This window comes from Macaca nemestrina, chromosome 7 (genome assembly GCF_043159975.1).
Source record: "Macaca nemestrina isolate mMacNem1 chromosome 7, mMacNem.hap1, whole genome shotgun sequence".
Lineage (NCBI taxonomy): Eukaryota > Metazoa > Chordata > Mammalia > Primates > Cercopithecidae > Macaca > Macaca nemestrina.
In genome coordinates, this window is record NC_092131.1 from 169,436,801 (window position 1) to 169,458,100 (window position 21,300).

At 39.1% G+C, this 21,300-nt stretch overlaps 1 protein-coding gene across 14 annotated transcripts in view; it reads left to right on the plus strand.

Annotated features, from left to right (window-relative positions):
- Positions 1-21,300, plus strand: part of LOC105467273 (formin 1) — a 468,877-nt gene that overhangs the window by 360,808 nt on the left and 86,769 nt on the right. The window lies entirely within an intron of this gene.

Sequence of the window (21,300 nt, forward strand, 5' to 3'; positions counted from 1 at the left end):
TGATCGTTGTTTTATTTAAATGAATAGTGAGTAATAATCCATTTGTGAAAGTGATGGGAATGTAAAATTAGACAAATGTGATTAGCTGGGCCTTACCGCCACAAACTCTGCCCAAGATAATGCTGTCAAGACCCAAAGACAGTCATTTTGTTGCTCATAAATGACAGTTTAAGCTGGTGAGTGGCTGAGGTCCAGCATTCCCCTTGGTTTTCTAGATGGACAGTAAAGTTGCCTGGACCATAATTTTCCATCTTTCTTCTTGGAAAGAGTGACTGGAGGCCACTCAGTAAAGTGAACCTTGGAAATAAGACTTCTGCCTCACACAATCTATTCATGAAAGAGAGCTATAAAAATAAACATGTATGCAGAGCCTAATGGAGACGTGGCAACAGGCCTGAGGACATGCCATCCCTGAATCCCCTCCTCTAATTCTCTTCTAGTTCTACTTCGTTTCAGAACACAATGAATGCATCAGTTGTAGCCAAATGTGTGTGTTTTCTGAGCTTGTTTATCTGAAAAGTAGTTGAAGGAGATAAGAATGAGCAGCTTTGGAAAGAGCCAGCACTAGGAAAACTGGGAAGGACGTAAGAGAATAGCATTTCCACAGCTAAGATGCTATCTGGAAGTCGCCTGAAATATTGTGAAGATAGTGTGGGGGTCATGTAGTGTTCTAAGAGAAGATGGGTCTCTCTTTGTTTCTACATACAAACTCCAAAGTAAACTCCTAGGTGGGTATGATTTAAGAATGCAGCAAAGCATTAGCATTAAATGGCAAGAAGTCTGGATTCAACATAGATGAAGAGAGACTCCTTTGTTTTTCTTGCTGCTTTCCTGGTTTCTCATTAAATTGGTCTGTGCTTCCCTGGGATCCTTTGATTCTGTTTTTGCCCTCTTTTCACTGAATCTTCCTTTAATTTCCTTTGGTTGGATCTGATGACATTAACTCTTTCTATCAGTTTCTGAGCATACCCTTTTGGCTTGTTTCCTCTTTTTTCTTAAATCTCAGGGCAATATTTTTCCCCCAGGGAATTCGATCTCAGTGTCTTTTAACACCTTCACTGTTGGCCTGTGGCCTCTCAGGCTGCGCTAAGCAGGGCCCTGGGGAGTCTTGCACTGTCCTTGGAGAGCTGCCTCTCTATGGGCTGTGGAACACTTGACCTCGTGTGTCTCCCCACCACCCTTGTGAAGGAAGCAGCCGTTAGGCCCTCCTGACATATGTGGAGGAGTCAGGAGTCACTATTCTGAGAGACACTCTACGGACCACACTGCTAAGTCACTGATAGATTTTGACATCCAGAGGGAGGGTCAGCTCCCTTGAGTCTCACTTTGAGTGATTTCTAACTACTATTTCCATCATTCGAGTTTTGTTATCCAAACAGACCTTATCCAAAATTTGCTGTTATTATTAGCAATGTCGTTGTTTGACCTCTCCAGACTACTTACTCTAAACAACATCTCCAACACTGATTTTACATGTCGGGTCTAATACAATTTGGGGAAAAGGTTACTGAGTACCTAATCTTAACCGTTCATTCTTTGTGAATAGGCCCACAATGTGTCAGATATTGTGCCGAGCAAAGACAAGAGACGGTCTCCTGGCTTAAAGATCTCACAACGTAGTCAGGAGAGTCAATCTTAAACCGACAACTATATAATAGGGGAATAGCAATGAAAAGGATAATAGAGAAAATTTATTCAGCCCATTTTTGAGAGTCTGCAGTGTGACAGATACTGTGCCAGGCATAGTTTATATAGTCATGAACAAGACAGATAAACTTATAATTAGCAAGCACAAGAGACAGAAGAGCAAATAAGTAACCCATTGTATAATTACAAATTGTGGAAAGTTTATGTTTGGCTGAAGAGGGCCGGTATTAAGAAACCTACTTTAAAAGAGTAGGGAGAGTAGAACAGTGATGACATTTAATTCTGGGAAGGAGCCAGTTACAGGAAGCATAGAAGGAAAACACATCGTAAGCAGAAAGAACACCATGATTGGCAGCCCTGAGGCTGCTGAGAGCTTGGCATACTGAGAGATTAAGATGGGCAAAGACAGCTGGAACTAGGGCAAGACACCTAGGCAGGGCCCTGAAGATCATGAGACGGAATTTGGATTTTATTCTACAGGAAGCCGTAAAACAATTTGTAAGATGAAACATTCATGGTTTTTTTTTTTTGTTGTTGTTGTTGTTGTTGTTGTTGTTGTTTTGAGACGGACTCTCGCTCTGTCACCCAGGCTGGAGTGCAGTGGCACAGTCTTGGCTCACTGCAAGCTCTGCCTCCCGGGTTCATGCCATTCTCCTGCCTCAGCCTCCCAAGTAGCTGGGACTACAGGCGCCACCACCATGCCCGGTAATTTTTTGTACTTTTAGTAGAGACGGGGTTTCACCCTGTTATCCAGGATGGTCTCAATCTCCTGACTTCGTGATCCACCCACCTAGGCCTCCCAAAGTGCTGGGATTACAGGTGTGAGCCACCGCATCCGGCCAACATTCATGTTTTAAAAGATTATTCTGGTTGCTGTGTAGACAAATAAGTGCACAGAGGCAAGAGTAGATAAGGAAGTTACTGAAGTAGCTCGGGTGAAAAATGAGCATCTTGGACCCGGCTGGTGGAAATTGAGATGGAAAAGTGTGGAGGATTTCAAGACTATGTTTTTGAAGTAGAAAAGACAGAAATTGGATTTAAACATAGGAGTTGTGCAAAAGGAGAAGCCAGATCCCAGGTTTTGATCACCTTAGTGAATGTCGATGCTATTTACTGAGGTGACTAAGACAAAGAAAGGAACAAATTTGTGTTATAGTGGGCAACTCAGGGAATAATCGGAATTCCTGGACAGCTATTCATGTCAGGATGTTCAGCAGGGCAGGGGAAATGCAAATCTGATGTTGAGAATGTAGTTTGGAGTTGATGATACAGATTTGAGATTCATCAGCAGAACAAGAGTAGCTGAGTTTATAGCTAATTATAAAACAGAGGGCTGGGCACAGTGGCTCACACCTGTAGTCCCAGCTACTCAGGAGGCTGAGGTTGGGAGGATCACTTGAGCCTAGGAATTGGAGGCTCCAGTGAGCCTTGATTGCACCACTGTGCTCCAGCCTGGGTGACGGAGTGAGACCTCGTGTCTTAAAAGATGGAGAAGGGTCTAGAGAGTGAGCCTTGGAGCCTGAATAGATTTAAGAGTCTGGAGAAGAAGAGCCAGTGGAGGGAACAGAGCAAGTGATCAGAATGGGTGAGATAAGTGACCAATGTTGAGCGTGAGCCTACCTGACTTGCCACTGATAAGTATTTTTTCCTTGCAAATAAAATTTAAAAATACTGTTTCTGAAAATGTTCAAAAAATTCTAAAGCATTATCTATGTGTAATCTGTCACATTCGTGTAGATATCTATCCACTCCGAGGTGAGCATGCACTAAGAGGACTATGTAAGAATCTGAGCCTCTGAAAACCGCTGTTGGGCTCCATACTCCAGCCCAGGCAGACTTGGCTTTTGTGGTATGAAGGAAATGGGACATACTGCTTTTTAAATAGTGCTCATAGTTATTAAATAACATGATTAATAATAACATGACCAAGGACTTTTAAAAGTTCCTTTCCCACCTCTCCCCTTTCACAGGGGTACATTATACTATCTGTTGGTGGTGGCATTGCTGCCATCCCCAAGTTCATGTTTCAACTGTGTGTGGCTTCCAGCACTTCAATGAAATCTTATTTAGTCACAGATGCTGTTTTATAGAACTGTAAAGAAGGGAGCACATGGCTTTTGGCAGGGGCACACTGTTCAATGTGGCCTTCCCTATTTTTGCAGTAGGATGTTACAGCTCCAGGCTCCATGCCTTCCGCCTTGTAAGTTCAGGGAAGCCCATTCTGTGAAGAATACTTTTCGAATGTGAAAGTTACCCACAAAGCATTCTGTACCATGGGTGTGACTAGACCTCCAACATGAGTTGGAATAGCAGGTTTCAGGGGCTTTGTTTCCACATAGTGCCTTTAAAATTGGTATTTTAAAAATGGTTATGATTATACCACCATGTCCTTATTTATGATAAGAGTAAAATTGCTACTTTGGCATTTTGTTGGTTTAAAAAAATCTTAAAAAGTGCTCAAAACATGTAAAAATTGTCTATAGAATGTACGTGAGAAGAAACTTAAAACTTTGAGTTTTAAAATTTAAGTAGTTTTTTTGGAATGACAGCATCTGTGAGAATTTTCTCATTCTGCAGAGATGACCTCTTTGGGCACACCTTGGTGTAGGCAATAACAGTAGAAACTCTCTGTCTTTGAGGCAGACCATGAATGGGCTCTTGGGTAGGAGAGACAGGGCAGTGCCTTGGGTAGTTAGTAGTGTCTCAGGATATGAGTGAATACCCTGCTTCGTGGAATATTCTGCCCTCCTCTATTCTCCCCAAGACAGAGTAGATGCAGCATATTGTCCTACTCTTGTACCCAATGGTGAGATTCAACTAGAAAGATTGGTTCACTGTCCAGAATCAACAACTGAGGAAAGCCAAGAAACTCAACAAACAGGAGAACTTACACCTGAAAAAACATGCTCGCAGGCAGAACAGATATTCAGAACGTGTGTTTTATAATCTCAGAGAACTATAAGATACAGACACCTTCATGAAAAAAGAATCCAGTGGAAAATATAGAAATTAAAATTTGAGTTGATGAAATATTTTTAAGAGAGTAAGAAATACTCAAATAATGCAAGATTACTTCCCAGAAATGAAAAGACATTGCATCTGTTATTGAAAGAGCCAACAAAGGCAATGAAAAATAAATGCACACATATATGCACCCTTAATTCTTTATAATGAGCGTTGAGAAATCAAGGATTTAGAAAAATGCTGAGAGACAAGAAACTTCTCAGCAGCAACGCTGGATACAGGGAAAAAATGGAGTAATAAGTGTAAAATCCTGAGGGGAAAAAAATCAGAACCTAGAATTCTAAATTTAACCAAACTGTCATTAAAGTAAATGAGAAAAGTAAATTCTTTTGAGAAATGCAGAGCCTAGAAAGATTACTAGTCATAGATTTTTTTTTTTTTTTTTTTTTTTTGAGACAGACTCTCACTCTGTCACCCAGGCCTGGAGTGCAGTGGTGCAATCTCAGCTCACTGCAACCTCCACCTCCTGGGTTCAAGCGATTCTCCTGCCTCAGCCTCCTGAGTAGCTGCAATTACAGGTGCGTGCCACCATACCTGGCTAATTTTTTTTTTAGTAGAGGCAGGGTTTCACCATGTTGGCCAGGCTGGTCTCGAACTCCTGATCTCAGGTGATTCACGTGCCTTGTCCTCCCAAATGCTGGGTTTACAGATATCTCATAGATCTTCTCTTGAAGTTGTACTTCTTCAAGTTGAAAATGAATCTAGGAAGAAATGGAGTAGCAAAAGGTATAATGAGCAATGACACTTATAAAATAATGGTTAAAGCATTATTAATAAAATGTAAAGCATTCACATTTGATAATGTGGAAATAAAATTGCAGATGATATCAAAATGGGATGAGGCATTGGATGTGACCATAGAATTTAGGAGGAGAAGGAAACGAAAAGCAAGCCACCCTTATATTTTTCCAGGTTAGAGTACTGAGATATAATTAGCTGTAGATAACCTTAAAATCACATGTATAATGGGTGTTAAGATTTAAGTATTAGCCAGGCGTGGTGGCTTTATGCCTGTAATCCCAGCACTTTGGGAGGCTGAGGCAGGTGGATCACGAGGTCAGGAGTTCAAGAACAGCCTGGCCAAGATGGTGAAACCCCATCTCTACTAAAAATACAAAAATTAGCCAGGCATGGTGGTGGGCGCCTGTAATCCCAGCTATTTGGGAGGCTGGGGCAGAGAATTGCTTGAACCCGGGAGACAGAGGTTGCAATGAGCCGAGATGGTGCCACTGCACTCCAGCCTGGGCAACAGAGCGAGACTCCATCTCAAAAAAAAAAAAAAAAAAAAGATTTAGGTATTTATTATTCAAAAAGTTAGACTTTATCGTGTTCAAACCCATAAAGGAAAAATGAAGCAAAGACAGTTTGGTGAATCCAACAAAAGTTAGGAAAAGGTGAAAAAGTAAATAGCCAGCAAGCTTGGTGAAGAAAAGTACAAAATAAATATGAGGATTAATCTAAATATATTCATAATCAAAATAGACATGAATGGACCAACTTTACCCAGGCAGCTGAAAGGAAAAAGAAATGACTCATTTAAACCTGTGAGAGGACAAGACAACCTGCCATTATTTGGATACTCTGATTATCTCTTAGAAAATCTATGATATTCGAACAGTGTTTATCCATCTCCAACAACAACAACAAAAGAAGCTGCCTCACACAATTTCAAATAATTAATAATCTAAAGGACAAAAGCAAAACCAAAAATATAAACAGTATCATAAGAAAATACAAGACCTCTTTATTAACTTGGAAGTAGACAAGACCTTCTTGCAAATGATTTAAGAAGCAAAAGACATGAAGAAAGTATTTGTGAATTTGACTGTTTCAGATTTAAATTTAAAAATGATAAACATTGTAAACAAAGTTAATAGACAAGCAAAAGCATGGGAAAATATATTTGCAAAATATTTAACCAATGATTTTTACCAAAATCTATGTGATTTGCAAAATTTCAAAAGTTTGACAACAACAATTATCAGCCTTTAGTAGTATTAAATTATACTATCATTGTGGAGGACTATTTGACAGTCTCAAGTAAATTAAAACTATGTCTACATAATACGCTAACAAATCTTCTCTGTGTCTTAGAGAAACCTTGCATGCTTGCACAGGGACACTCAGAAGTTCTGGAAGGATACATCCCAAAATAAGGGTACTTGAGCTGTGGAAGATAACTGTGTCTATATGTGTTGGGGGAGACAGAGGGTTTGATTCAGAAGGCTCTCAGGGGGGACTTTATCTGTAATGTTTTATGTTTTTATAAGGAGAATGCATAGTACCTAAATTAGTTAAGGATTAATTTTGCAAAATATTTAAGAGTGGAAGTTTTATTTTCAGTTTCAGAATAGAATTAAAGCCTCTCTCTTTGCAGTGAAAAGAAAAAGTAGCCTGTCTGTTAACACAAAGTTTCAGGTTTAGGCCACTCTTTATGTAATCATGAATCTCTGTTACTCAGTTCACTTTTTATAATAGAGGGAGTTTTTAGATGAGAAGTTTATATACACCCTTCACGTTGTATTGATGGATTTTGGTTGGAAGTCGTCTGCGTTTATCTTTAGGCATATCAATTTTAAATGTTTAAATATCTGTAATTATTTTGTTTAACGCTGATGTAGTTGGACTTATTATTCAGTCCACCATTTGAGGTGGTGAAATCTTAAAAATACATCAAAGGCAAATTATTCTCTCCAATCCTGTTTCAAGTATGCAGAAAATGGTAGGTAATGCATTTACATTTTTAATTTCATTATATAAATGGCATTAAACTAACCATAAAATAATTGCCAATAACAACATTGTTTCACTGAGCTTTTATACATGACTATGAATCATTTTTCCTCATCAAAATGACAAGTGTTTTTTTTTTCTTTCTTTTTTTAAAGTTAGATCCTAAACGCCCAACTTTTGACCATACTTATCTTCTGCTTTCGAATTTTTTTTTTTCTATCAGTCATTATATTTCTTTAGGAAACGTCTTTAAATTTTTTTAAGGGAAGGAACAAAGCTAGCAAAGAAACAGATGTGTCCCATATAAAATATGCAATAAATCTTGTCCCACAAATTCTTTGCTCTGAACTTTCTGACAGAAACTGTCAAATATCCACTTTAATTCAGGAATAAAATGTTCACTCCATGTCATGGCGCCAACCCCCATATGCCAGAATAAAGTTAGTGACCAGCCATAAAAACAGCAGCATAAGCACCTTTGAAACAGTACAAGTCATCGTGGGTGAGAACGCCCCATATAAATCCATAGGGAATTAATCTTGGCTTTGCTACTATCCTGCTGCGCATTTACAATAAGCTTCTACTCCCACACAGCAGAAGTGGTAATACTTTTTAAAAGGAGAGAGAAAATAAGAGAGCCGTGTGTCCACCTAATGAGCTTGTTGGTTGGGGGAAGGGGGTTGCATGCATCAGAAAGCAGTAGGTTTTCCTCCCCCTCCTCGGAGCTCTGGAATCCCCTTGAAGAGGCAGCAGCTAAGCCTCAATTGAACATGTGGGGTTCTTCTTCAGCTCGCCTTGCCTGCCTTCGCAGATCATGTGAAACCAATCTCCCTGAAGTGCAATCACAAGAAATGACTTCAGCTTCATAAATCATTGTTATCATCCCACAGGAGGAGGTAATGCTATGGTTTTTCTCTAGTAAAACATTTGAAGCCTCTGGTTTCATGAGCATTTTTTTTTTTTTTTTTTTTCACTTTCTGAAATCAGCTTCATGCCACTTGTACAATTTGCTTCAGGCTTCTGTGTACAGGAGATGGTGGCACTTCTCCAATTTGCCTGATATTTGAACATTTTCCCCTCTCAGATTTCGAGGGAGATCTGTTTCCTACTGAATGCGTGCCTGTGTGTGTGGCTTGCCATGTACGCAGAGGTTTCACATGTGCTTCCAAGAATATACTGATCCGCAATAGTTTTTGCATGAAGGATATTTTCTTTATACTGTATTTTTCAAATACAGAATAAGTAGTATAAGGTTTAAGCACAGGACGAGGAAATCTCAACTTACTTCGCAGTATTAGACATTATTTTAAAATGCACTTGTAGCCATGTAAAACATTTCTCTAAGGCACAAAAATAGAAAGACTAAAGGGTGAAGCAATGGATGATTTCCAAGTTAAGTCAAATGATAAAAATCTACCTTAATTCTATTTGGTAATATTTTAATAATCCTTCATAAACACTTCTCTCCTACAAGATCTCATTTAGGAAGAACTGTCAAAAAATTATTTTGAAATGCTTTCATGAGTTTCTAGAAAATGTTTTGTTTGAATAGGTGCCATACTCACTTTGAAATAAAGGCTAATTTTTCAACAATTATTTTTAATAATTATAAATTTAAATATAAATTAATTATAAAAGTATTCATTTAAAAGTTGACTTATACCTATACCTTTATGTTAAATAAAAAGCAAGGGAAAAAAATGAAAAAGCAAGAAAAGACATTACGTTCAATGTAATTTCAACTATATAACCAAAGCACAAATGAGTGTGTGATTATAAATATATACATTTATGAAATGAATCAACATATTCATAGTGGCCATTGCTTAGAGAAAGTCTTATGCACTGCTTTTGTTTTCTTATTTATGTCTTTCTCAAATGTTCTATAGTGAGGATTTATTACTTGTAAAATCTGGGGAAAATACCAGATTGTTGTTAAAAAGGAGGGAAGAAATGACCCACGGTAACATTCGTTCTTATTGAATGTATTGTTAAATTGTTACCATATCAATGTGATTATTCAATGTTTGTACAAATTTTTCTTCAACAAAAGCTTTTTCTCTGAGGATGACAGTTATGATTGAAAGGTGACTCTGGAGGATTCCACCTGGAATTCTGTTCAATTCACTGTCAGCACTTTCACCTCGACTTAGAAGCAGTGTGGCTACTTTAAAAACCAAGCCTCATTTCTTTCTTTCCTTTTACTGGCTCTGATAATGATCACTTCTGCTAGTAGTTCATCTACTGGTGGAACAGATCAAATGTTCTTTAATGTGGAAAATATCTTCTACAGCATCTTCTTTGGGAATCCCAGTTCTCTCAGCATTTTCTTTTCCTGCAAATATCACCCGAGAGACAGATGATGCCCTTCAGCACACCTAGATACTTGGTAACATCAGGGCTCTTGAAGTCATCTTGGTAATTCTTGGGTACCATTTCTAGTGGACCCGTTTTAAACCCCCAGCTATGATAAACCCTTGACCAAGTGAAATAAAAATGGGTCAAAAAGTAATTTGATGTTGTTAGCAATAGCCAATATTAGGGAAGTTAGACTTTTGTCAGGTTCTGTGGCCCTGTAAATTCAGTTTCCTAAGTACATTTAGACTTTGCCAGGGTTTTAAAGGAAGATTGATTTAAGGATAGCAATGGCTATTTTGTGATTACTTGCAGGACATTCTGGTACTCTATTCATTTTTATGACTACACGTCTGAACAATTGTTTTTCTAGAGGGAGAGCTTCAACTATTTAACAAATGTGTTAAATTACACAGATGTCAGAGGTTTAGTGTAAATAGATCTAGAAGAATAAGAAATTTCCTTTGTCAAGGTGTGATGCTGTATATTGTAAATCATGTATAAGTATGGCTTCTTTCTTCTCTTAGTTTTTCTTTAGTTAAAATCAATCTTAAGCCATTAAGATCTCTGACCCTACCTAATAGCTTTTTATCTGAATTTTACTGTTCATAATGTGATTGAAACTATTCTTAATATTGGATGTCCTTCTGAACAATTTGTAAAAAATATGTAGAATGGTTACTTTATAGAGATTGTAGAATTTCCTGTTGCCTGTGAGTATAAGGTGTGAATAGAGGACTTTAATGTGGGTGACTGCCCCCTGAAATTTAACTTATCCATGCCAATGGTGGTTTTTCTGTTATGACTTGTTTCTCTATTGTTCCACTCTGTAATAATATGACAGTTTTATAGTTTTTCAGCAGGAACCTATAAAGAATCACAGTATGTCACAGTGAAAACTAGACGGGAGTCCGGGGACAGCTTCTTTCTTTTTTGCCCAAAACTATTTGTATGACCTTAGGCAGGTCCCTCGCTTTCAAAGTGCTCTGCAGCTGCCTCCACACAGCATCTGTTGTTTCTTCTTCTGATTATATTAAATGAACCCCTTTCTTCAAAAAGCAACTGAAAACAAATGAAAAACAAAAATCCTCTTAACCAGAGAGGCAGACATAGCAACCATAATATTCTGGTATGTTACCTTCTGGCTTTTCTATAGATATAATATTTTGGTAACTATATATAGAATTTGTGTGATATACATTTTGACATCGCTTTAGGCACATCATGCCACTGCTTTATATTCTTTATTTGTAATTTTGGCATAGCATTTTCCCATGATACTTTTTGCAAGCACGTTTTGTGGTATGTGGGTCTAGGAAGTGTACTTTAATCCTCGGGAGCTTACTATAGGGATACACGTATTACTAAGGAAAAACAGGGCGCTCAAATTCCCCAGAGAAGTTTCACAGGAACCCAGGAAAGGCTGCACAAGCAAATGTCGTTGGATTACAAAGAATTATAGTGGTGGTGGTAGTCATTATCGTGATTGACATTTACTTAACTAATGTGCCAGGTGCCATGGCTGAGCACCTTACAAACATCTCTTTTAATTACTACAGCTGTCAAATGTCGGTTCTATCATTACTTTCATTTATAGATGAGAAAACTGAGTCTTAGCCACATTAAACAACTTACCCAGTGTCAATAGTTAGAAAGTAATGGAGCACTTGGAAGCTTCGGCTCCACTATTATCCACAGCGTAGAACCTAAGAATTCAGTAGCATAGCACCTGGCATACTCTGAGTATTCAGCCAATGTTCATCATCATCATTGCCACCACCACCACCAATCTGACTGTCCTAGGCCATTGTATTAGACTACTTTACAAGCATTAGATGGACTGTCGTTGGATCTTAGTAGCTATGGCTGGTGAGGGGAAGGGGACACAGTCCAGTACATGATTCTGTTATTGGAAAATCCACTATTCAATCTCCCTATTACTGTTTAACTTAGCTCATTTTTAAACTATAGCATGAGGGGTTTATATGGCGTAATTTCTTAAGTTTTGTATAGCTCCAAAGTTTTCAAGTATAGGGTTTCATTTTATCCAGTGTACATATGGACAAGTTAAAGTCTGAAGAATAAAGTATTGGCCCTAAATATCATAGATAATCATCAGAGGCAGTTATGGGAAACCCAAAGACGCCAGTTGGGGAACCTTTTCTTCCACTTAAAAAAACGAACACAAGGTACTTTCCTTCTTTAGATTTGCTGAATTTCTAGTACTAAAATGCTGTGAGATTTTAAAAATGAGATAATTGCTTTTGAAGAACACTACTTTAAAGAAGAAATAAAAATAAAAATGCAGGCCGGGCACGATGGCTTATGCCTGTAATCCCAGCACTTTGGGAGGCCAAGGCGGGCGGATTACGAGATCAGGAGATCGAGACCATCCTGGATAACACGGTGAAACCCCGTCTCTACTAAAAATACAAAAAATTAGCCAGGAGTGGTGGCGGGCGCCTGTAGTCCCAGCTACTCAGGAGGCTGAAGCAGGAGAATGGCATGAACCTGGGAGGTGGAGCTTGCAGTGAGCCAAGATTGCACCACTGCACTCCAGCCTGGGCGAGAGCGAGACTTCGTCTCAAAAAATTTAAAAAAAAAAAAAAAAAAACCTGTAGCCTGTTACCACTTTGCTTATGAACCTGCTACAAATTCACACTTTTGTGGACATTCTCACCAATTTTTAAAGCAACAAGTTACTGATTTATAAACACCAGGTTTATAGTCTCAAGTGCTAGGCATTCGAATACAAAGTTTGAAAGTCCATGCCTTTCAGAAATTATACACCTTCAGACTAGTGCTAATGTTAAAATAAGACAGAGTTGTTTGGGAAAGAAGACCTTCCTCCAAATTAGTATACCTGCAATTTATCACCAAATGGTTGTCCAGAGTCTTGTGACTGTAAACCCCATTGCTTTTGAAATTTCACTAAGGTTCTTGATGAAACAAAATGCAAGAAGCCTTCTTTTAAAAATTTAGCTTCTTTGCAATTCCTAAGATTTCCTAAATGGTGTCTGCTGTCTGAATGATAAGCCTATAGAGTTTAGTTCCCCTACATGACACCTGAAATACTTCTAAATTATTGTAGAAGGTTGAACCCTTCCTATTGGAAATGAGATGGCTGGGAGGCAAGGTAGACGTTACAAGGAAACAGGCTTTATGTATAATTGTTTTTTAAATTACAAGGAAATAGGTTTATGTATAATTGTCCCTTAAGTGAAAATTATATCTTATAAATATGCTTGTTTAGAAGTATCTGTGAAAAATAACTAAGGAAAAGCATTTTACAAAAGACATCTGTCACTTATATTAATGCTGATAAGTTAAAGGCATGTATGGGCCTAGAAGATGGTATAACTTGGAGAATTTTAGGCCCTGTTTGAGAATGCAACCACCTGACTCCTATTAATGTTAATGAGTCTCTCACCAGATCATTCTAAAATTGTACCCCCATGGTCTGTTTTAAAGCATCAAGAGTCAGGAAATGTAGAGTGAAAGCTGAAATTCCATCTTGGAACCTTGTCTCTGATGTATCTATTTCTGTGGAAGATGTGTTGTACAGAGCAGCTTCGAAATACCACCTCAGCGTTTGGGAATCCTGGAGAAAAATGCTGCCCCTTGGGAAGCAGCAGGGAGCGTTGGAAAATGTAGATTACTAGTCACAAATTATTAGTCAAAATTATTAAATTATTAGTCAAAAGACCTGGATTCTGTGACTATCTGTGTAATCCAAAAAGTCGCTTCATCTACTTGGGTATCCATTTTCTCCACGTTGAGATTAAATAGTTGGGCTAAGTTAGAGCAAAGTTAAGGTTATACTGTCTTATCAGCCTCCTCAAGTAATTGCATCTGTATCACTCAAAGCGAAGAGGTTTCTCTGTACAGATGGTTGTGCAGCATTGAGGGACTTCACTGGACTACACAGAAGCAGAGGAAAAAAGGTAGTAGAATATTAGCCATGAATTAAGTGATTGCCTTTAAGAAGAATGAGCAGAATCCTTCATAAAGTCTGAAGGCCAAGTGTTTTGTCAATACCGTAAATGGTTGAAAGACTTCCCTGGGGGTGAAACATCTCATCTCTAGTGAAAATATATTGGGGGGAAAAAGTGAGTTTACTTCTGAAAAAGTATGGGTAAATATACTTCATTTAGATCCCAATTATACTTGTGTCCGATTACCTCCTAGAACTGTGACTTGATAAAATGTTTACTTTTGCAGTAGTTACTATTGAGCACAGACTAGGTGTATCATGAGGTTAAGTGTTTGAGATGATTAGTCATTCCTCAGTATCTGTGGAGGATTGGTTCCAGGACCCTTATGGATACCCAACTCGACAGATGCTCAAGTCTCTCATATAAAATGGTGTCATAATTGCTATAACCTACACCCGTTCTTTAAATCATCTCTAGATTACTTATGATACCTAATACGATGTAAATGCTATATAACTAGTTGTTATGATTGTGTTGTTTAGGGAATAATGACAAGGAAAGAAAAAGCATGTATATGCTCAGCACAGAAGCAGCCATCCATTTTTCCCCAAATGTTTTCCATCTGCAATCCATAACCCACGGATACAGAGGGCCAGCTGTACATTGTGATCTCTGAAATCGTACCTATCACCTATACAAATTATTATTACAGTCATCAGAGAATATAAATGAGTCCATGACAACTGAAATATTTCCAAAGTATTGTGGAAGGTCTGACCCTTTTTATTGTATACAAACAGCACTTTGTAATTCACATTGTTATACCAATAAGATATATTACGAATATCATCGTACTAGATTTAGAGATAGAGGCTGAGAATTTCTAGTCTGAAAATCCAAAATGTAAAATGCTCCAAAATCTGAAACGTTTTGAGCACTGACATGACACTGAATAAAGTGTCCATTGTGCTCCTGCATTTTGACAAGACCTGTCACTTGACTTTATGTGACGGGCCTCGGCCAAAATGCAGGAGCACAATGGACAGTTTATTCAGTGTCCTTGAGGGAAGACTAAAATGACCTTCATGCACTGTGTATAAGGTATATATGAAACATCAATGAATTTCTTCTTTAGACTTGGGTCCCATCCCCAATATATTACATTATGTATATGCAAGTATCCCAAAATGTAGGGGACAAAAATTGAAATTGGAAACAATTCTGGCCTCAGGCATTTTAGATAAGGAGTACTCAGCCTGTATAAAAGTGTACATGACTTAATATTTTAAGTCCCTTGTAAGTTTGATTGCCTCAGGACTCACATTTTCAACTGTGTGTAAAGGAATTACGTCGTACTGCCCTAACTCCGCCATCGTGTGTAATGAGCTGGCGTTGTCCTGGACATTTGGAGTGTTACCAGTCGTGTGTATGTGGGGAAACTGAGAAAAGAGCTGCTCAAATCTTTTTCTGTGTCCTGCAGTTCAGATGAAGGAACCCTGGTTGAGAACAGCCCCAGGTGCCCAGGTTAGGCAATGCCATTTCGTGTGGGTGTGGGGGGAGGTGTGCGTGTGTGTTTTGATGTCCATAAAATACTCCAATTCACTTAAGGGGCAGCTAGAAATGGCAGATTAAAATGATGAAAAGGGCTGGGTGTGGTGTCTCATGCCCGTAATCCCAGCACTTTGAGAGGCTGAGGTGGGTGGATCACTTGAGGTCAGGAGTTCCAGACCAGCCTGGCCAACATGGCGAAACTACAAAAATGAGCCAGGCGTGGTGGCATGTGCCTGTAATCCCAGCTACTCAGAAGGCTGAGGCAGGAGAATGGCTTGAACCCAGGAGGCAGAGGTTGCAGTGAGCTGAGATCGCACCACTGCACTCCAGCCTGAGTGACAGAGTGAGACTCCGTCTCAGAAAAAATAATAAATAAATAAATAAAAGGATGAAAAAGACAAGATCTAGAAAGTCTGACTGAAAATAAGAGGATCCAGGCTAGAACATCAGCCCGGGAAGTAGACTAGATGACTGTTTGAAGGCTCCTTTTATCTGGATTTCTGTTTTTTAATTTTATGATTCTGAAGACCTCTTCAGAGTATAGTAACACAATGTCCTTTACTTGGTACTTTCACCAAAAGCCTCATTTCCTAGTCCACTTTAGCCTTAAGCAAGTGACCTGGAAATCCTGCATCCTACACTGGGGACCTTGGCAGTATGTCTTTACACAGCCTTGTAACACTTCATACAGAAAATCTCACAAGTGACCCTCTGCTCTTCAGTTTTACCATCCAGCTTAGACACTTGCACATGTAAGCTCTGACAGACCAGAAATGATCATTCTTCTCATTTCACCACAACCAGGAAAACTAGTAACTTAGGAAGACCAGAGAGGGTGTCGTCCTCCACGGGCAAACATACCAGAAGGAAAAATGTAAGGGTAAGAGCTCTGCATCACTCACTGCTTCCAAATATCTATTTTTCTTCTCTCAAATGTTAAAAGGCCATCCCTTTCCAATGTCAGCGTGCTGTGCCTCAGTGAGTGTAAAGCATTTGTTTCTCCTGGAAAGTGCACAACAGGGATTTTCTAAGACATGGAAAATGATTGCCACACGCACATCAGATGGATCCCACGTGAAGCAGAGTGCAGTCCCTTTGTTTCCTTGTTAGCATCACCCGGCTCCTCTATTTGTAGAGCTGTAATAAAAACAAGTTCTTTACTGTGCGTCCTGTTGGTTTATACCAACCATGTCAGGTCCATAAACCATGGTATATTAAAGTGTAATAGACTGTGTAAAGAATACTAGGAAGATATTCCAACCCTTATCCCTTCCCCTTATTTCACAATTTACTGCCTCCCAGATGGGCATCCATAAATATGGCTTAATTGTGTTTGGCATAAAAGCCCCACTTTCTTTGAAGAGTGACCGCCTCCTTCAGCCACTCTCATTGTATGAGTGCCACCCTCTTGAGAATAAAAACTTTGGATATTTGGGGACATTTAAATGGTGAATGTTCTTAGTCTGAATATTTTATGGAAATACCATTTTATTTATAAAAACTTTCTCTTTTTCAAAGTTACCTCTGAAAATAGTATATTTTAAAGACTCAATCTGATACAAATGAAACTGGAGGGATAAAGCTGTTTGTAGCTCCCTATAGTGTTAGTGCTATTTGTGCCTGTGTTAATGTATCAATCTAAAAGCAGAACATAAGATGGACATAGTATTCTCTTGCTTTTCAGTTCCACTCTACTCTTTACTCTTTTGTTGCAAACAAAAGATGGAAGCTTAGAAATTCCTGTGCCAAAAAACAGGCCCTTAATGTGTAGGGACTGTGTTCTGCTAACATGGGTTCTTCTGTTGTATACTTTTCCATCTGTCAAATAAGTACACAAGGCTGGGCATGGTGGCTCACACTTATAATCTCAGCACTTTGGGAGGCTGAGGCAGATGGATCACTTGAGGTCAGGAGTTTGAGACCAGCCTGGCCAACATGGTGAAACCCTGTCCCTACTAAAGATACAAAAATCAGCTGGCCATGGTGCGTGCTTATAATCCCAGCTACTGGGGAGGTTGAGGACGGAGAATTGCTTGAACCTGGGAGATGGAGGTTGCAGTGAGCTGAGATTGTGCCACTGTACTCCAGCCTGGGTGACAGAACAAGACCCTGTCTCAAAAGAAGAAAAAAGATAAGTACACAAGTGCCTACTAGGTGATAGTTGAGAGAAAAACTCTGAAACAGATTTTGGTTGCAACTCTGAAGGAGCACAGAGTCCAGTGGAAAAAGCCAACTGGCAGCCAGTGATCTTGACATAGCCTTCTGTGTGCTATGATGAGGAGTTGTGTGGAGATAGTGTGTTTGGATCTCCACAGAAAGAACCACTCACCACCATGCAGGACAGGCATGGAGGGCCTCTTGGAGGAGATTTTCAAGCTTGGTTTTTGAAGAAAGAAAAGACATTCAAACAGAAGGGTAGGAGAAGGGCAAGGAAGAGAAGGCATTAGAAACAGAAGGAGCAAAGTGCCCAAAAATAAAGACACCATGCAACAAGTTGAGTCCAGAGAACAGCCATGAGTCCCATGCAGCAGGAGCTCTGGGGATGAAAGTATGGGGATGGCAGGAAGCACTTGTGAGGGGCTCACTGGGAACTGCCAATGCACTTTGTCTTCAGAGGGGGAACCAGTGAGAACGTTAAGCAGAAAAGGGGCATAGTTCACTTTGTCTTTTAAAACGGCAGTTTTGGTGGCAACAAAGAGAATTGAATTTACTGTGCAATGAGGGGAACCAGTTACAGGTCGCCATATAGAGTCTAGAGGTTAAGGAAGAAATCTTAGCTCTCAGGAAACTTACCTCTTAAAAAAAGACTCCTGGATCGTTATCTTTTATTTGGGATTGGGGAAGTGATCCAGTTAATCAGGTCAAAGATTACAGAACTCAATGGTCATTAAGGGGAAAAAACAGGTGAGAATAATCATAAGTACCTCTCCCCTCACGCCCACCCCCATGACACTCGGTTATTTGTTAAATTATAAATAAGTTTTTCTCTTTTTCTCATGAGGATGAAATAAAACAAAATGAACTGAAACAGCAAATAAAATGACTTTAGGTCAGACATAGGGAACCACCCTTTTGTAGAAGAGCCTTTTACAGGCCATGCTAAGGACGTCAGCTCAGTGAGTGAAATGAAAAAAACACTAACGTTTTGAGCATAAAATGATAACAACCAAAATTCTTGTCTACTGAAAGCAGTTATGAACATTCTAAAGAAAGCATGTTGTGTGAAATTTTGTGATAACCATGCCAAAGTCAGAAAGCTAGAACAGTGACTACTAGCATTTGCTTGTAGCCAATCGACAATAAATGGCCGCCATTCTTGAATGCCCACCGTATGTCAGTCACTAGATTAACCTCACACGTTCAGTATATCTCATAGTCACAAGCACTTTGCAAGGTAGATCTTACTATTCCCATTTTATGGATAAGGCTCAGTAAAGTTAAGTGATTTTCTGAAGATCACCCAGTTCATAAGTATCAGAGCAGAAATTCAACCCAGGTCCACCTGATGCAAAACCCAAGCTCTTTCCTCTATGCTACACTTCATTTGACTTTGGCAAAACAGCCAACCCTTTGGAAGCTTGAACCCCCAGCAGCCATGGCATGACGTTGAACTGTCAAAGACCCGACTGAAAAGACTGACTGCAACTCTGTGGGTGATAGGTATCATCATCTCCATTTGACAGAGCGGGAAACTGAAACACAGGACACTGTGATTGATTCATGACACTCAGATGACACAGCGAGGCTTAAAGCTTGGCGTTTAGGTGTTGTGAGTTCTGATTTGCATTCCTTGGGCCCATAGCTGTGGAATAGAAAGAGCCATTTCTGCTTCACTTGGTAGGCTACGAAACTATGAACTTGAGAATTGTTCTTGTGGAGCAATTTCATGATAACTAATAAAACAATGGCCAGCAAATGAACCAGAAAACAAAATTTCAGGGCATTAAAGGTTTACACAAAAGCCAGCAGTCTGTATTCAGTCAAGACTGTATTAAATAAAATCCACATATGTGTCTCTTTTAACAAAACACCTTTTGAGGAAGCCATGTTACTTTCTCTCTGTGACACAGAATTATGAAAAATGTTACTTAAGGAGAAAATTTAAATTTAAGAAAAACCACGTAGTCTGCCAGTGACATAAAAATTGTACCATGTTATAAGCGTGTCACCAGGCAAACTTACCTCTCAGCTTTCTCCAAGCATTTCCCAAGATTCACCATCATCACAGCATGCAAGTAACCTTGGTAAAAACATTTAGGAGACAGAATTTATGTTAAGCAAAACTTCTCATTTTTAATACTCTGACTTATTTTCCTTATTGCTTTTATTACCTTGAAAACTGTGAGACCATCAGTCACTATTGTAAGCAGCTACATTTCATTCCTACGAGTTGGAAAAGAATTATATTTAACTCATGGCAGACAATAAGAAAGCTTCTTATAAATAAGAGAGAGGAGGAAAATAAGAACAAAAGTGTTTAGAAAGACAATAAATAGAGGAGAGAAGAACAAGTTGAGGGATGCCTTTTATTTCCCTACCTCCCCATACTGAGTCTGACAGTTCCTCCAAACCCATCTGTCTCCTAAGATACATACCCCCGCTTCACCTCACATTAGCAGTGTCCCACTTTAAATCCCAAAGCGGGCCAGGTATGGTGGCTTGCACCTGTAATCCCGGCACTTTGGGAGGCCAAAGTGGAGGATCGCTTGAGCCAAGGAGTTTGAGACTAGCGCATATATATAAAAAAAACCTATATGCTATATATAATATATAATATATGCTATATATACTGTATGCTATATATTATCTGCTATAATACATAATATATGCTATACATAATATATAATATATACTATATATAATATATGTATAATAGCAAGACCTCATCTCTAAAAAATAAGGTAAGCCAGGCACGGTGATGCACGCCTATAGTCCCAGCTACTCGAGAGGCTGAGTTGGAGGGATTGCTTGAGCCTAGGAGTTTGAGGCAGCAGTGAGCTATGATCATGCCTCTGCACTCAAGCCTGGGTGACAAAGTGAGACGCTGTCTCAAAAAAAGAAAAATGAAGCATCTAAATCCCGCTATTTATGTGGCTTTGTAGAATAGAAGACTAAGTAAATTTTACACATCAATTTGAGCCACTCCTAGTCAAAGAACAGTTCATCTAAGACTTGTCATCTTCAGTTTCAATATTGCCTTTCCCTTTGTGTACCGAGCCGCAGTGGGACGTGCTCTAGCTGCCCAGGCATGCCTAATTTGGTAACTCATGGAGAGTCTCCATCTATAGTCCTCCGTCTATGCTCTGGATGGGTTTTTTGGTTTTGTGTTTTGTTTTTATTGTTACCACTTATCAAAAATTACTTACACTGATTCTTATTCTCTCGGATTTAATTATTTGTCTTCCCCAACAGAAACAAAAGTTCTACAGGGAACTTTGTTTGCTTACTTCACTGGTGGATCCCAAACACCTGGGATAGTGTCTAGCGCATGGAAGGAAGGAATAAACCCTCCTATGTTATGACGTCAGCAGCTACTAGAGGCTGAAATCAGAGGTTGCAGAGCCACACGTGGCCAGCAAGACTGTTCTCCTTGTCATATTATGTTTGAATTTTTTTTAAGTTGGGAACATTCATTTAGAAATCCCTTTCTAGCTTCTAGTCTAAAAAACTAAATCTGGTAACAGGACCAAGTGCTTGTTCTCTCGTAAATGGAATACAGCCTTCCCACTTCCCTGCAGTTCCCTACTGTCTGTCCCACTTTAAGGCTATCAGTTCCCGTGTTGAAAAACTAGAACTAGAATGTTAGAACACTGGGATTCTTATACTTGGCCCACACTTAGCTTGTTTGTTGATGGTATTAGAATTTGAGTTTGTGACTCCAGTCTTTAAACATGGTTCTTCCAGTTAATGTATTTGTGTTTTGCTTGGAGCATCTCAAAGACTTAAAATGTGTAATGGCCTGGTTAGAAATTTTACACATTCAAGTGAGAGAAATATTTTAGGCTGTTAGAGCCTCCAGGTCACACCACAAGGGTAGATGCCTTTTTTATCTGTA